The sequence below is a fragment of the Bufo gargarizans genome, chromosome 2 (genome assembly GCF_014858855.1).
Source record: "Bufo gargarizans isolate SCDJY-AF-19 chromosome 2, ASM1485885v1, whole genome shotgun sequence".
NCBI lineage: Eukaryota > Metazoa > Chordata > Amphibia > Anura > Bufonidae > Bufo > Bufo gargarizans.
The window spans coordinates 715,541,352-715,559,866 of record NC_058081.1 but is presented as its reverse complement, the minus strand read 5'-3'; the positions used below and the strand labels follow the sequence as shown (position 1 = coordinate 715,559,866).

General features: G+C 48.3%; 1 protein-coding gene and 1 long non-coding RNA gene across 2 annotated transcripts in view; one reads left to right on the top strand and one right to left on the bottom strand.

Annotated features, from left to right (window-relative positions):
* LOC122929123 (B-cell receptor CD22-like) overlaps positions 1-14,993 on the bottom strand; it is a 518,995-nt gene extending 504,002 nt beyond the window's left edge. The window contains exon 1 of the mRNA XM_044282611.1: positions 14,974-14,993. The gene's annotated coding sequence lies outside the window, so the exon portion shown is untranslated. The remainder of the gene's footprint in view (positions 1-14,973) is intronic.
* The window catches only part of LOC122929125, a 202,218-nt gene that overhangs the window by 76,476 nt on the left and 107,227 nt on the right, over positions 1-18,515 (top strand). The window lies entirely within an intron of this gene.

Sequence of the window (18,515 nt, the reverse complement as noted above, 5' to 3'; positions counted from 1 at the left end):
TATGCGCTATTGTACCGGCGTTTGCAATCGCGCATACAGAGACAAGCGAACGCCCATTGTCGCGCGTTCCCGAAAGTCTATGTATGGGAACGCGCGACAAGACGCCCCAAAGAAGCTCATGTGCTTCTTGGGGCGTCGGGCGTTTTACAGCGCGATTGTACGCGCTGTAAAACGCCCAGGTGAGAACCATTCCCATAGGGAATCATCCGTAGGAACGCGCTGTAAAACGCTCAGGTGTGAACCCAGCCTTAAAGCAGAAATTTTTCAGCTGCAATGGAGGAAGGTGCCTGCAATACAACAGATTCTCTGAGAAACACGTTCTAAAAGTTTCCTTTCTTCCTCCTTCTTATCTCCCCCTCATCTTAAGAGGAAATTTGCAATAATAAGTAGAAAAGGGCAGCTGTGGAAAGCAGATTTCTGAACCTCTCTCAATCTGGTTTCTGAGGATGAGGGACGAATGTGTGTTACCCAGTTTTTTTCTTTGAGGTTTGAAAAAAGGGTAGATTAAGAGGTTTTCCACAATATGAATGATGATGCCCTTACAGTTGACCAGAGGTCATGCTTGAAACAAAATACTCTGGTGTCCAGCCACTACAATACGTATCTGATTCACCAACTGCCATGTTTCATTGTTTTCCTGAATCTCACCAGGAATAGAAATTGTAACTTGTTCTTCCATCTCCTCAGAAACACGATATTGGAGCAACCTGTAGACGTAGACAGTTGGCCTGGCCTGGTAAAATCTCCTCCCTTCCCTTTGTACACAAAGATGGACAATTTCTGCTTCAGCTGAGGTGAAGGAATTTGCCCAACTTGTATTCTGCTCTACTGTAGACAAATTAGACACTCTGGTATTAGGAGTACTTTCACACTAGCGTTATTCTTTTCTAGCATTGAGTTCTGTCCTAGGGGCTCAATACCGGAAAAGAACTGATCAGTTTTATCCCCATGCATTCTGAATGGAGAGCAATCAGTTCAGAATGCATCAGGATGTCTTCAATTCAGTCTTTTTGCCTTTTCAGGACGGAGATAATATCGCAGCATGCTGCGGTTTTATCTCCGTCCAAAATTCCGGAACACTTGCTGAAATGCTGAAACAAATGCTGAAATGCCTGGCAAAACATGTTCCGGCAAAAAATGTAAAAAAAAAAAAATGACGGATCCGTTTTTCCGGATGACACTGGAGAGACGGATCCGGCATTTTAATGCATTTGTTAGACGGATCAGGATCCTGATCCGTCTGACAAATGCCGTCAGTTTGCATACGTTTTGACAGATCCGGCAGGCAGTTCCGGCGAACTGCCTGCCAGAATCCTCTGCCGCAAGTGTGAAAGTACAAAGGGGATGTCTCATCATGGACAATGGGGGCAAATTGCTAGGATATGTCCCCATTGTCTTATAGGTGCAGGTCCCCCGGCTGGGACCCACACCTATATCGAGAACGGAGCCCCGCAAGTGAAGGAGGGCGGCCCTCCATTCATTTTCTATGGGGCATTGGAAAAAAGCCGAGTGTGGTACGCTCCCATTCACTTCTGTGGGGAGCCGGCTTGGTGGTGGTCCAGCCACCACCTTGCGAGGCTCTGTTCTCGATATAGGTGCGGGCCCCCAGAGGTGAGACCCGCACCTATAAGACAATGGTGGCATATCCTAGCGAAATGCCCCCATTGTCCATGATGAGACAACCCCTTTAAGAAATGTTGGTGGATCTCCTGAGATCCAATCTCTCATAGTGACGGACACAGATCCTGCCTTATTATCTATCATTTGGACAGATATTGAGCCTGATAATATGGACTAGATAATTAACCGCACTCAAAAAATTGATGTTTCTCCACCACCCTCTCCACTTCTCTAATAGGGCAGCATGGCAAGTGAGGGGGGGGGGGGGGGCAGCAGGCCTGGAACATTTATCTTCTTTTACACCAGTTTTGTTTGAGGTAATATATATCTCATTACATTATATGGAACAATATAATTAGAGATGAGCGAATTTTTCAAACAATTTGATTCTAACAGTTCTCTGAACTTCCCAAATTGATTTGATTCAATCTGAATTTATTCGTGATGAATCGCGTTAAAATCAGCTGTTTCCCGGCTGCAGAGAACCTGTACAGTGGTGTAGAACACTGTGCCTTGCAGAAACACGCATAGGGAGTCTGCTGTGGTAGTGAGTCAGTATGACATGTAGATGACAGGCGTCACTCTTAGAATCACTTCACTTATTTGGGCAGTCACGGGGCCAAAACTGACCAACTAACTTAAGTGTGAACAATGTTAGCGCCAGGTATAAAGAACCGTGCAGAGGCGCAAGATTCTACTGTGAAGTGAAAGAGCACACTCCATTTACACCATCGTCAGCTGATTCCACATAGATGTCTACAGAACCTGTTCTATTAAACGCTTATACAAGTAGAGCCTCCCGACAGAGTGGAGAGGGTGTCAGCAGTAAGTTTGTGTCGACATCACTGTTTACAGAGATGACACGTGATTGGAAAGTTTGCATGTCTTCTGTGTTTTGTACCAACTTCTGTTTTTTTACTTCAAAATCATGAGCATATCCTGATGCAAAATAGGGACCATCTGATACAGGCCTTACCGACGGTCCAAAGACAGTAGAGATGAGTGAATTGAAGTTGATGAAGTGGAATTTAATCTGAATTTCAGGAAAAATTCTATTTGCACCGAATCCGAATTTTCTCACACTAAAATGGCCGCTGCACGACATGAAGCAAGGAACTCTGGGAACGAGAGATCACCCACAATGCCGTGCATGCAGCCAATCAGCAGCCAGCCAGCCCTGTGATGTCACAGCCCTATAAATAGCTGCAGACATATTGGATTTAGCCATTTTCCAGTGTACTTAGTGCAGGGAGAGATATAATCAGGCGCTAGGGACAGTGGTAGAAAAGACTTTAAAACTTTAATTTTGTTGTCTAGAAGTTCAGGGAAAGGATAGGGAGGAATCATTCCACAGTATTGAAGCAGAACAGGCTTCAGTAGGGTAGGTTACAGCCTGGGTAATAAGAACAATCCTATTACACCTTGATGCACTGATTGGGGACCTAAAATGCCATCATACAGCTCTGTAATTCCAGCAAACCGTTCTTGTTATTGGGGTGCAAGTGCTGTTTGATACAGCCATTAACAGGGGTTATTACAAGGAAATATTTATACGTCTTATTTGCCCTTGTGCGGTGCAGTTATATGCTCTAAAGCATTTTTTGGCTTGTATTAGTGGGGGAAAAGGGGCTTATTAGCCGTTGTGTGAAGTGAGAAAATTACAGCCCTTTTTGATGTGTATTAGTGGCAAAAAAATATATAATTTGCCTGTTACGGTTATTTCCCGGCTAGCTGGAAGCTGGACTGCTTGGATAGTCTGGATCTCGGTTTAGGGAGAGAGAGTGGAGCCGCTTCGTCGCAATATCCAGAAGGATCCTGTAAATGTAGAGTAATCCCGGTACCGATCTTACAGCTAGGATAATCCTTCCCCCCTCCACAAACGAGTCGAGGCTGCGATTTGAAGGTTAAGCAAGACGATGTTTATTGACCGGGGTCTCCTTTTATGCAATCCTGCCCTGGAAAGGGCTACATTTACATGATTACCACAATTACATGTCTGGTACAACCCCCACGTCTCCTTCCCTCAGATAATCCTTTAACATAATTAACCCACACCCAATTTTACCCAAGTTCTGGATGTACCCCAAAACCAGGGGGTACATCTTTACATTCGGTATCCTCAGACAGTCCTGGTGTAGGGGAACAACATATCCAAAATCCGGCTCTGTCGGTCCAAGGGTTCGGGAGTTACGGGTCCCTGAAGTTCTGACCGACCGCACAGGCTTTTCAGCCAAAAATGTTTCCCCAAGCTTTGGTCCTGCGGTCGGTCTCCGCTCGTGTGCCAAAACCCCACGAAACCCCTGCCCCCCCACAGTCATCTCAGTGTCCGCCGGAATCCCCATGCAAGGTTTAGTCCTTCCACTGAACGGCCGGTCGGTTGGCAGCCCCAGCACGAATCTACGCTGTCCTGGAGGACTCAGCGGTGCTCGCCGGTCTGCGCATCCACCCTTAGATCCAGGCGACTGCTGGCAACCACCGCTGTTCGGGCGTAAGATGGCCGCGACCATGTGCAAGGTCCCGAAATGGCGGCTACCCATGCCCAACACAAAGGACTCGTGCCGAACCATGCGAAAGGCTGAAAACAGAGCTGGGAGGCAAAATAGCACTTAATTGCACACAGTGTAACTAACAGTTTTGTAACAGTGTAACTAACAGTTTTGTAACATTGCCGTTCAGTGACGCAGTTATATGTTCTAAAGCCTTTTGTGGCGTGTATAAGTGGAAAAAAGTAAGGGCCTATTTGCCGTTCAGCGGTGCAGTAATATATTCTAAAGCCCTTTTTGGTACGTATTAGTGAAAAATAAAAAAGGGCTTATTAGCTGTTGTGTGGTGAAGTGAGAAAATTTTACTTTTTTAGGATGTTTCAATTTCCTTTTTATTTATTTGTTTGATGTAACAGTATGTCACACAGAGAAGTGACTGGCCCTGCACAGGGGAGGTGCAGAGGCCTAACTGTTTCTGGCGCAGGCACAGATCGCAGCAGAGTAAGGGGGCGTGGCAGCAGGAGTCGCAGCAAGAGGCCTGAGCTCCCGGTGTCATCTAGCGGTCGCATCTTGACCAGCAACCCAGCGGTTCTTGAATGGTTGACTCGATCATCCACTTTGTCCCAAGTGACATCAGACACCCCCAGCCAAGAGTCGGGGTGTTTTTCAGACACAACCCTTAGTTGGCATGGCCCAGGAGCCGGGTAAATTATGGGCTTCATCATAATCGAGAGAAGAGGGTGGCAGCTTGCCCTTGAGGCAGTGGCGGAGCCAGCAAGTCGCTTGCATGGCCAGTATTCAGCAGGGAGGCAGCAGTTCGAGATCGGGAGCCAAACGTGCCCAGGGTAGACCACCCACTTTGCAGGAGCCTACCTGCCTTGAAAGTAGTGGTGCAGGTGTTCACGGAAGCAGCGGCAGTAGCAGTCAGTCAGTGCAGAGTCTTGGGGGTAAAATCACCTACTCGGCGGTGTGGCAGTTTTTTGTTAAACCGCCGGAGGAGGTAAACATGGCTATTTGTAAAATCTGTGGGCAGAAGGTGAAGCGTGGCCAGAGTGCCAATGTTGCACCACGGCCCTGCGTCAACATATGCAGTATGCAGCATCCCCATAAAGTGGCCTGGGAGAACCATGGCTCCGATGTGGTGGTCCATCTTGCCGCAGCAACCGCTGCACCACCCAGTGGCACGCACCCGATTTCAGGAAGTCAAGGGTCCACCACCTCAGCCGAAGAGAGCTGTCTGTCCTTCCCATCATCTGCTAACCTGATGCTCCTGCTCCTCCTTCTACTCCTCGTCAGTCATTCCATCTGCAATTGATCAACAAAGCGATTGCCAAGAGACAACAGTATGTGTGCACTCATCCATTGGCGCAGAAGCTGAATGTGCTCCTGGCCAAGTTGCTGGTGCTGCAGTCCCTCTCTTTCCAAATGGAAAATTGCTAAACAACTGGTTGGGAGAGTGTGCCTCCTGCTGTCCATAAGTCGGCTCAAAAGGTCCAGCGTCTACTTATTTTCAAGTGGTGGACTCTGCACCTTTCAGAGAACTGTTGGCTTGTGCCGAACTGAGGTGGAGAGTCCCAAGCCGTTATTTCTTTGCCAAAAAGGCAGTACCAGCCCTGCACACATATGTAGTACAGAAGGTAGGCCAGTTCTTGAGCCTATCGGTGTCTGCCAAAGTGCACGGCAGCGCTGACGTGTGGAGCTGTAACTACGGTCAGGGACAATACATGTCTTTTACGGCCCAATGGATAAATGTGGTTCCTGAACAGCCACACCAGCAACTTGGCTAGGTCACGCCGCTTTCGCCTCCACGTTCTCACGCCATTGGTCCTGGTACAATATCTGCCTCTGCCTCCTCATCCTCCACCATGTCTTCAGCCTCCACTGCAAGAGCAATTCACAGTGCCCCTCCAGCATGCCACATTTGTAGGGCACGGCGGTGTCACACTGTTCTGCACCTCGAACTGAGTCACACAGGGGAGGAACTGCTTTATGTCCTTCAGTAAGAAATCGAATCCTGGCATTCTCCGTGACAACTCAAAATTGGAACCATGGTGATCGTTAACGGGTAGAACATGGTGTTGGCACTGTATCAAGGGGGGCTGAGCCATGCGCCCTGCATGGCACACATGTTCAATCTCTTTGTCAAGTGGTTCCTAAAGTCTTCCACCCATCTGCAAGACATCCTGAAAAAGGTCAGAAAAATGAGCATGCACTTCAGCCACTTTTACACTGCAAAGAACATCCTCCTTGAGCTGCAAAGGCAGAATGTTGTTCCCCAACATTGTCTGATAATCAACGTTTCCACCCATTGGAATTCCACCCTCCATATGTTGGAGCCATTATATGAACAGAGAAAGGCCATAAATGATTTCTTGATGATCCAAGCAGACAGGAGTACTCCCCTGTGTAACTTTTATGTCAGCCAGTGTGTCATGGAACCATGAACCAGACGTACAACAAGAGATAAGTGGAAATAAGAAGGCTTTATTGAAAATCAAGCTGTAAGCAAAAGTCCAAACGGATGGCTAAACCGAAGCAGGGTCTTGCGTAGACAGAGGTCAGGAACCAGAAGGGTAGTCAGACGAAGCCAGGATCAGGAACCAACGGGGTAGTCAGACGAGGCCAGGATCAGGAACCAGAAGCAGCAGCAGTCTTAGAAGCATGTGAACACAGGAGGACCAAGCAAGGAACTGAAGCCACAGACGTCCTATATATATGAGCTAGGCATCCAGCTCCTCCCAGTGGGAAGGAGAAGCCGCAGGGTGGGAGGCTACAAGAAACCCAGAAACCAAGATGGCCGCCAGCACATGTCAAACGAAGGAGAACAGTGAGAAGGTAAGACCATGACAGTACCTCCCCCTCAAGGGCCCCTCCTCCGCGGAGTAAGGAACGGTTTCTGAGGGAAGCGTGCGTGGAAGGCTCGGAGCAAAGCAGGAGCATGGACATCTGCGGAGGGAACCCAGGAACGCTCCTCTGGACCATAACCACGCCAATGGACCAAAAACTGCAACCGACCGCGGACCAGGCGTGAGTCCAGGATATTGCTCACCTCATATTCCTCACGATTGCCCACTTGGACCGGACGGGGCCGAGGAACCAAGGAAGTGAAACGATTACACACCAATGGCTTCAACAGGGAGACATGAAACACGTTGGAGATCCGCATGCCAGGAGGAAGCGCAAGGGCATAGGCTACCGGGTTTACCCTGCGAAGCACTCGGAAGGGACCAACAAAGCGAGGCGCCAGCTTGGGAGTGGGCACTCGAAGGTTGAGGTTGCGGGTGGACAACCATACACGGTCTCCGACCTGGTAGGAAGGAGCGGGCGCTCGTCTGCGATCAGCCTGGAGTCTCTGGCGCTGCGCAGAGACCTCAAGGGACCTCTGGATCTGTACCCAAGAAGCACGTAGGACGGAAAGGTGATCCTCCACAGCCGGAATATCCTGGGGAGAGAATACCTCCGGTAACACGGCAGGTTGGAACCCATAATTGGCCATGAAGGGAGACGTCCCAGAGGAAGAGTTCACCGCCGTGTTCCTGGCAAACTCAGCCCAAGCCAGGAGGTCAACCCAATTGTCTTGGTGATCGGAGACATAGCAACGAAGGAATTGCTCCAAGGCCTGATTGAATCGTTCTGCGGCCCCATTGGACTGAGGGTGGTAGGCCGAGGAGAAAGAGAGATGAATCCCCAACTGGGAGCAAAAGGCGCGCCAGAACCTGGACACAAACTGACTCCCCCGATCCGACACAATCTCCTTGGGCAAACCGTGCAACCGGAAGACCTCCCTGGCGAAAATCGTGGCCAACTCTTGTGCAGAGGGTAACTTCTTGAGAGGAACACAGTGGCACATTTTGGAAAACCGATCCACAATCATGAGAATGACCGTATGGCCTCGGGATGCAGGGAGGTCCACAATGAAATCCATCCCCAGGTGTGACCATGGGCGCTCCCCGGTGGCTATGGGTTGCAAAAGGCCCAACGGAAGGTGCCGAGGGGACTTACTCTGGGCACAAACGGAGCATGCCGCTACATATGCGGCGATGTCGGAACGTAGAGAAGGCCACCAGAACAGACGTGAAACAGCCCAGGACAGCTGATTCTTTCCAGGATGCCCCGCGGCCTTGGAGTTATGGTAGGTTCGCAACAACCGAGTGCGCAACTCCTCAGGCACAAAACACCTGCCGTTGGGTCTCCCAGAGGGAGCACCAGATTGAGCCGCCAAAATCTGCTCACCCAGGGGAGAGGTCAGGCTGGTGCGAATGGCGGCCAGGATCTGATTCGGAGGTATGACCAAAGTCGGAATCGACTCCTCCCCGGACAGCTCGGAGTACTGCCGTGATAAGGCATCCGCTCTGATGTTCTTGGAACCGGGTAGGTAGGAGACCACGTAATTAAAACGTGACAAGAACAGAGCCCATCTGGCCTGACGTGGTGTCAATCTCTTGGCCTCAGAAAGGTAGGTCAGATTCTTGTGGTCCGTCAGGATGAGAACCGAAACCACCGAACCCTCGAGCAAGTGCCTCCATTCTTTAAGGGCCTGCACGATGGCCAATAACTCCCTGTCACCAATCTGATAGTTGCACTCCGCGGAAGACAGTTTCCGGGAGTAAAACCCACAAGGAAGCAGAGGACCCTCTGGTGTTCTACGCTGAGACAGAAGGGCGCCTACTCCCGTCTCAGACGCGTCCACCTCGAGGACAAAGGGCAACCCAGGGTTGGGATGCGACAGAATCGGAGCCGACACAAAGGTGGACTTTAGAGCCTCAAAAGCTCGGATGGCCTCGAGCGGCCAGACCTGGAAATTACTGCCCTTCCTGGTCAGATCCGTGAGAGGCTTGGCTAGCATAGAAAAGTCCCTGATGAACTTCCGATAATAATTGGCGAAGCCCAAAAAGCGCTGCAAGGCACGGAGACCACTGGGCTGGGGCCACTGTAAGACAGCCGAAACCTTCTCAGGATCCATGGAGAACCCCTCAGCGGAAATGATGTAACCTAAGAAGGTTACCTGGGATCGGTGAAATTCGCATTTCTCAAGCTTACCGAACAGCCTGTTCTCTCGTAACCGTTGCAACACTCGTCTGACATCCATAATGTGGGCCTCCATGGATTCAGAAAATACCAAGATGTCATCCAAATAGACCACCACACACTGCTGCAACAGGTCACGGAAAACATCGTTAATGAATTCCTGGAAGACTGCGGGCGCATTGCACAACCCAAAGGGCATAACCAAGGATTCATAATGACCGGTCCTGGTGTTAAACGCGGTCTTCCACTCATCGCCCGCCTTGATCCTTACCAGGTTATATGCCGCCCTCAGGTCGAGTTTGGTAAAGACCGTGGCCCCTTTGAGGCGATCGAACAGCTCGGAAATCAAGGGTATCGGGTAAGCGTTCTTGATCGTGATGCGATTGAGACCCCTGTAATCGATGCAAGGCCTCAACTCACCGCCCTTCTTTTTCACAAAGAAAAATCCAGCCCCTGCCGGGACGAGGATTTGCGAATGTGTCCGCGTGAAAGCGCCTCCCTCACGTACTCCTCCATGGCCTCATTCTCCGCTACCGACAGTGGATAGACTTTGCCACGAGGAGGAACGGCACCAGATTGTAACTCTATGGCACAATCGTATGGGCGGTGCGGAGGTAGGGCAACCGTGCGCACCTTATCGAATACATCCCGGTACTCTTCGTATTCAGGAGGCAACAGAGAGTCCGAGGAAGTACACAGCAACTTGACAGGCCCATGGATGCAACTAGCCCCACACTGCGGTGACCACGAGAGGATCTCGGCCGATCTCCAATCGAAAGTCGGATTATGCTTCTGGAGCCAGGGGTACCCCAAGACCACCGAGTAGTGTGGAGACGAAATCACCTGGAGACAGACCGACTCTCTGTGAACGGCACCAATGGCTATCCCCACTGGAAGGGTCTCATGAGTCACGTGTGGCGGCAGAAGGGGTCTGCCGTCTATCGCCTCAAGAGCCAGTGGGGAACCTCGAGGCTGCAGAGGAATGGAATTGGCGGCAGCGAACACACTATCAATGAACAAACCACCAGCACCAGAGTCCACCAACGCCTGGGTCGTCACCGAGCCCCCGACCCAGGAGAGGACAACAGTGATCAGTGGTTTGTCAACACGGGAAACCGGGGACGAGGAGACTCCACCCAAGATCTGCCCCCGACAGGATCTCAGGTTCGAGCGTTTCCCGGACGGTTCGGACATGCCAACCGAAAATGCCCACCGAGACCACAGTACATGCATCGGCCCTCGCGTCTCCGGAGTACCCTCTCCCCCTCGGACAGGCGAGCAAACCCCAGCTGCATGGGTTCACCCCCAGACGAGTCATCCCCAGGAGGCGTGGGAGGAGAGGGAGGCACGGGTGGGACAGCAAACGTAGGCGCCAATCTGTTAGAAGACCTCCGCAGGCTCTCCTTAAAGGAAGGTCTCTCCCTGAGTCTGGTGTCAATCAAAATCAGGAAAGAAATAAGAGACTCGAGCTCCACTGGTAGGTCCTTAGCTGCAACCTCATCCTTCAAGGCATCCGAGAGACCATGAGAGAAAGCAGCGACCAGAGCCTCATTATTCCAGCCCACCTCTGCTGCCAGGGTACGAAACTCAATGGCGTATTCAGCTACGGATCGTGAACCCTGTCTGATGGACATAAGGAGCTTCGCAGCAGAGGCAGCACGAGCCGGCACATCGAATACCTTCCGAAGAGAAGCAACAAAACCGGGAAAACTCGGCAACCACCGGATTGTTGTTCTCCCATAAAGGGCTGGCCCAGGCCAAGGCCTTGTCCGAGAGCAGCGAGATCAAGAAGCCCACCTTTGATCTCTCAGTAGGAAAGGCATGTGGCAGCAACTCAAAATAAATGCCCACCTGGTTAAGGAAACCTCGGCACTGAGTTGGCTCTCCCCCAAAGCGCTGTGGAAGGGGGGCAGAACCGGTCATACCCCGAGACACCGCAGGCGCAGCAACAGGTGTCGGGGTAGACTCTGGCGCAACAACCGGAGCGGCAGTAGGAGCGGGCCCAGGAGCGACAACCGACCCATCGGCAACGGAAGCGAAATGAGCCGTGCGTTCAAGCAGGGTTTGCAACGCCACAGCGAACCGACCCAACAGGTGATCCTGCTGATCAAGTCTGGCAACCAGCGTAGGGAGCGAGGATGGCCCTGTACCGTCAAAATTCATGGCTTGGTCCTAATGTCATGGAACCATGAACCAGACGTACAACAAGAGATAAGTGGAAATAAGAAGGCTTTATTGAAAATCAAGCTGTAAGCAAAAGTCCAAACGGATGGCTAAACCGAAGCAGGGTCTTGCGTAGACAGAGGTCAGGAACCAGAAGGGTAGTCAGACGAAGCCAGGATCAGGAACCAACGGGGTAGTCAGACGAGGCCAGGATCAGGAACCAGAAGCAGCAGCAGTCTTAAAAGCATGTGAACACAGGAGGACCAAGCAAGGAACTGAAGCCACAGACCTCCTATATATATGAGCTAGGCATCCAGCTCCTCCCAGTGGGAAGGAGAAGCCGCAGGGTGGGAGGCTACAAGAAACCCAGAAACCAAGATGGCCGCCAGCACATGTCAAACAAAGGAGAACAGTGAGAAGGTAAGACCATGACACAGTGGCAGCTCATGTGTGACACCTGCGTTTGCTCAGGCCCTTTGAGGAGGCCATGTTATTTGTCAGTCACCAGGACTGCGGGATGAACAACGTCATTCCACTGCTTTATGTCCTGCAACGTGGCACCTAGATCTCACGGCCACATGAGCCCTGTGGGGGCTGAACTGGAGGAGGAGGACATTGGAGAACTAGCAATGTGTAGCAAAATGGATGGTTTTTACACACAGGTGACAGGAGAGGAGGAGCAGGAGCAGCCAGAGAAGCTACAGGGCGATGAGGAAGATAAAGCAGAGGACCCAGACACACCGTGGAAATATGCAGTGGAGATGGAGGCAAGGAGTCCCTCCGAGTCACTTGCACAAATGGGCAAATGCATGCTCACTTGCTTGCGTAGTGACAGCCTAATTGTCACCATTTGGCAGAGGGATGACTTCTGGCTCTCCACCTTGTTGGACCCTCGCTACCGGTCCAAAATGGGGGCCTTTTTTACACCCGCTGAGAGGGAGGACAAACTGAACTACTATTAACACATCCTATGTAGTCAGTTTGTCGCTGCCTATCTGCGCCATCGTCGATCCTCTTGCAGGTCTGACCGGGGGGCCCTCTGCACTCACGTTCCTCTGCCATGACTGATGTGGCAGGATGGGTGGGTAGGAGCAGTTCCAGCTCCACAAGCAGCAATTTGAATCTAGAGTCGCTGATGAGCAGCTTTCTTCACCCACCTAGTGAAGAATCTACTAACCAGCAGCTAGACATAGAGCAGAACCTGAACCTGCAGTTGGTGGCATACTTGGACAGCACCCTGTCACCCCACATTGAAGATCCGCTGGACTACTGGACAGTCAAACTGGATTTTTGGCCGCAACTAGCAGAGTTTACTCTGGAAAAGCTGTCCTACCTGGCCAGTAGTGTGATATCAGAGTGGGTATTTATTCAGGCGGGGGCCATAGTTACCCCAAGAATAACCCACTTGTCCACCCAAAATGTGGAGAGACTGACCTTTGTCAAGATGAATCAGGCATGGATCAGCCAGGATTTCCACCCACCAAGCCTGATGCATCAGACTAGATCATCCATGGTGCCTCACCAACACTTTGACAAAAGAGACTGGTTTCTTCTGGCTACCTGCCTCAGCTACTATTCTGATGCTGCCACCTGCCTGATGCCACACATCTGATGCCAAGTGCTCCTTCTTTCACCTACCATCTTCAGCTGGTACTCGTATTGCCACCCACCTTCCCACTCTGTCACCGGGTCACTCTGTGGTCTCCTGATGCTGCTGCCACCTCCACAATATGTCACCTTGCCACTCTGTGGCCTCCTTATGTTGTTGCCACCTCCACACTCTGTCATTGTGCCGCTCTGTGGCCTGCTGATGCTGCCGCCACCTCCACACTCTGTCATTGTGCCACTCTGTGGCCTCCTGATGCTACCGCCACCTCCACACTCTGTCATTGGGCTACTGTGTGTACTCATGCTGCTTCCACCTCACCACTATGTCAAAGAGTTACTCTGTGGACTTTTCATGCTGTTCCCACCCTCTTCACTTCATGACTGGCCTTTTTGGCTTGGCAGACATTATCATTTATTTGACCATTCTTCTGATCTGTCAGATCGATGGAAAAATTAGACGCACAACAGATCCTGTCTGTGTAGCAGCTGTAAGGCCTGTATGGTCCCATCAGAATTGGCTTGTGATTTGGTAGCCAAAAGCAGGAGTGGGTAGAAAACACAGAAGACATGCAAATATTCCGTTCACGTGTCATCTCTGTTTTGGATCCACTCCTGTTTTTTGGCATTAGCAATACTGATGAATTACTGACCAAATGCTGACCGAGTGAATGCGGATGCAAAAAAACTGCAGAAAATGGCTGCTGGGGAATTTCTTATATAGCAAAGGGGTAGGCAACTTTCCGATTGGTTGCTAGGGATGTTCCTAAGCTTTGACAAAGACATTGCAGCCTTCTCATTGGCCCACAAGCAAGAAGGGAGGATACTGATGAAAAAAAATCTAGAATATTTCGCAATTACAAATATATAGCATTATATTCTACATCTTCGCGAATTCTCGAAGTGCCGATATTCGCTATTAGAATATTTGCGATGAACACTGACTGATGACACCCTCTCCACTCTGTCGCGGGGCTCTACTTGTGTTTAATAGAACAGGTTCTGTAGACATGTATGTGCAATCAGCTGAGGATGGTGTAAAAGGAGTGTGCTTCTTCTTGATGCTAACATCGACCTGTAAGGCTGAGTTCACACTTGAGTTATTTGGTCAGTTTTTGCCCCATAATTTCTCAAATAAGTGAAGTGTGCAGTGATTCTAAGAGCGACGCCTGTCATCTGCATGTCATACTGACTCACAGTGTTGTTTCACTACCACTCCCTATGCGTGTTACTGCAAGGCACAGTGTTCTACACCACTATAAAGGCTCTATGCAGCCAGGAAATAGAAGTTTTTTAACTAAATTTGCCGCAAATATATTCGGGTCAAACCAAATTTTTTCAAAAAAATTAGGTGAACCGGTGAATCAAATTTTAAAAAATTTGCTTATCTCAATTCTTTTTTTATAGTAATGTATGATTTCAGTAAAGTATAGGGGCAGCATCACTGCCCCTATACATTACACAAATAAAAATTTGCGCCAGAACGCTAGCTTGAGTCAGAAGGGTATCGTTCTGTGGCACACAACATGGTGCATCGCTCTATCCTGTAATCATTGTCCAAATTTATGGAGATTAATCAACAACTATTTGCAAAGTAAAGAATGAGATGTTATTCATAAAAGAAAAAGGACACCTTCTCACATATTAGTTACTTAAATAATTTGCACGGAAATTTAGTGAAACAAATTTAAATAAAACAAAAAAAAAAAAATTCAGGTTAAAACTTCCAGTTTAACTTCTCAGAAATTTTGTAGATTGTGATGTGGAGTTTCTCTTTTTTTTTTTTTTTTTTTTTTTTTTTAAGTCTCAGTAATGACAATGCCACTCTGGCTAAAGAATTTATTATATCCAGAATGTTTTTTAAACATTTATCCAACATTCCTCAGTGTTCCCCTTTTCTTTACTCGGTTATAAATTAAATACAATGGATATACCGCACACAAGAATTACACTGTATTAGCAGTCGGTATTTACAGATATGGAGGACATCACGGGGTACGAGCTCTGCTTGAAGAACTGGTAGATAATGTACAGATAATAGATTGAAAGTTACAATGAATGTATGGTTACTTACATGTCCAAGTTCATGAAGACACAACTTTACTGTCGGCATTATGCTTTTGAGGAAGTGACTGGGTTATTTCCTGACATTTTGAACAATTAACCTCTTAATGACCAGCAAACATTTTGTTACAAGAGCTTTAACTTTTTTATTTTTCTGCCAACAAATCTGGATGAGGGATGATGGGAAAACAGCAAATCCACCATTTTCTTTTGTATTGCCTGTGTGGTGTTCACCTCACACTATCAATAGCATAATCATTTTATTCTTTGGGCCAATGTGATTGCGATGATACCAAACTTGCTTTTTTATGTTTTAATACTTTTGAACAATTAAAAAAAAAACTTTCTTTTATAAAAAATATTTAAGTCTAACAGTCATGTTTTCATTAAAAAAAATATATTTTTTTTTACATAAGTTACAGCTGCTGCAGCATTATGCATAAAACAATCTTTAGTTTCTTCACATACCACAGTTTTCCTTGAGGACCTTCTCAAGATGGCTCCTCTGCCAGTTCGCTGGGGCCAAAACTGCTTTCCCCCACTTTACATACACACTTGCTGTAGCCAGCAGCTTCCTCCCAGCCAATCACAATGGATTACTGAGAGACACGCCTCCTTACTCTGAAGCCAGGCATGCAGCGTGAAGGACCGCCCCTCTGTCTTCTGTTTACGATTAGCCGGAGACAGACAAGTCCTAGCAATGGTCTTTTAAAGGAGCAGTGCAAAGGGACAGAAGACATTAATGAAAGCTGTTATTATTAGGTAATTACAGATCTTTTGACAATCATTGACAGACTGACTCAGGTATACATGCCTAGCTCTAATAAACTAGCAAATTAAAAATATGACAGTTACAATTTAAGGTTTGCATTTTCCCTAAGAACTAAAACGTATTTTTGTTTGTTTTTTTTCCTTTCCTTTTTATTATTTGTAGGATGAGTTCTTATTTTTTTAATATAATTTTAAGGGTCCGTAACTTTCGATTGCTATTGCTATTTGATTGCATGCTTTTCCCCAAAAAATAGCATTTTTTACACTATTCGCCATTTGGGATTAAAAATGTGATCTCATAGTTTGCAGTGATTTACTGTAAATATTGTGGGGATTCGCTCTGGTAGGCAGGGTAAGCGGACGCAGAGGCAAAACAAGTTTGCAAATCAAAATGTCAGTGTTTATTTACACAAAAGGCAAAATGAAAAACGACTTATTACAGTCTTGGTGTTAATTCACACAATGAAAAGTCCATAGAACAGACGTGTCACCTTGCTAGCCGTTTTATCCCCGGCAGTCCACAGCAGGCTTTAGGGGGCCTGTTTCCCAGTGTGCCGCCCTCCTGCGGCTCTCAGCCTTCCAGCACGGCACCAGGCTTCAGATCCCAAAACAGAGACTTTGATTCTGAGCCCAGCTACCTATTTAAAGGACAGCCAGGTGCTGCCAAAACCCGGACCGGCACTTAAACTCCGGTCCAGTATTTGATCTCACCTCGCTGGAAATCAGCCCGGCCGCCCATGTTGAAAGGAAAATACCTGACTTCCCAAAGAAAACCCCTTGCTATGTCACAATATAGCGATACCAAAATAAAACATTATAAAAAGAATATGCTTAACTATCTATTAAAAATTAAAATAGAATAAATCATACTTTCCGTTTGACATCCCTGTATCATACTTCATATATTTATTTACTTTTTGCACTTTTATATCCCTGCTATATTCCGCAGCACTTTACAGACATTAATCTCACGCAGTCCCCAATAGGGCTCACAATTAGAGAAGAGCAAATTTTTCAAAAGTTCGATTTGGCTGATTCGCCGAATAAAAAAAAAAAAATTGATTTGTGACAATTTTTTTTATAAGTAGTGGGTGCAATGACAGGGAGATGCGATAGCGTCCCCCCCCCATCATTGTACCCCTCAGATGCCGCATTCATACATGAAGATCTGGTGCAAAATCTCAGGCGGCACGAGATTACGTCATCACGCCAGCCAACGTGGTGACATCAGGGGGTAAGTTCGATTTTTTAAATTTTTTACACTACTTCAGGTTAAATCGATTCGGCTTCGAGGCGAATCGAATTTATCCTGAAATTCGGATAGAATTCCACTTCTTGGCAGTCGATTTGCTCATCTCTACTCACAATCTAAGTTCCCTATAAATGTCTTTGGAGTGTGGGAGGAATCCAATGCAAACACAGGGAGAACATATAAATAGAGTTGAGCGGACACCTGGATGTTCGGGTTCGAGAAGTTCGGCCGAACTTCCCGGAAATGTTCGGGTTCGGGATCCGAACCCGATCCGAACTTCGTCCCGAACCCCATTGAAGTCAATGGGGACCCGAACTTTTCGGCACTAAAAAGGCTGTAAAACAGCCCAGGAAAGGGCTAGAGGGCTGCAAAAGGCAGCAACATGTAGGTAAATCCCCTGCAAACAAATGTGGATAGGGAAATGAATAAAAATAAAAATAAAATAAATAAAAATTAACCAATATCAATTGGAGAGAGGTCCCATAGCAGAGAATCTGGCTTCACGTCACCCACCACTGGAACAGTCCATTGTCAGATATTCAGGCCCCGGCACCCAGGCAGAGGAGAGAGGTCCCGTAACAGAGAATCTGGCTTCATGTCAGCAGAGAATCAGTCTGCATGTCATAGCAGAGAATCAGGCTTCACGTCAGCCACCACTGCAACAGTCCATTGTCAGATATTTAGGCCCAGCACCCAGCCAGAGGAGAGAGGTCCCGTAACAGAGAATCTGGCTTCATGTCAGCAGAGAATCAGTCTTCATGTCATAGCAGAGAATCAGGCTTCACGTCACCCACCACTGTAACAGTCCATTGTCATAAATTTAGGCCCAGCACCCAGGCAGAGGAGAGAGGTCCCGTAACAGACAATCTGGCTTCATGTCAGCAGAGAATCAGTCTGCATGTCATAGCAGAGAATCAGGCTTCACGTCAGCCACCACTGCAACAGTCCATTGGCATATATTTAGGCCCAGCACCCAGGCAGAGGAGAGATGTCCCGTAACAGAGAATCTGTCTTCATGTCAGCAGAGAATTAGTCTGCATGTCATAGCAGAGAATCAGGCTTCACGTCAGCCACCACTGCAACAGTCCATTGGCATATATTTAGGCCCAGCACACAGGCAGAGGAGAGAGGTCCCGTAACAGAGAATCTGGCTTCATGTCAGCAGAGAATCAGTCTGCATGTCATAGCAGAGAATCAGGCTTCACGTCAGCCACCACTGCAACAGTCCATTGGCATATATTTAGGCCCAGCACCCAGGCAGAGGAGAGAGGTCCCGTAACAGAGACTCTGGCTTAATGTCAGCAGAGAATCAGTCTGCATGTCATAGCAGAGAATCAGGCTTCACGTCAGCCACCAGTGCAACAGTCCATTGTCATATATTTAGGCCCAGCACCCAGGCAGAGGAGAGAGGTCCCGTAACAGAGGATCTGGCTTCATGTCAGCAGAGAATCAGTCTGCATGTCATAGCAGAGAATCAGGCTTCACGTCAGCCACCACTGCAACAGTCCATTGGCATATATTTAGGCCCA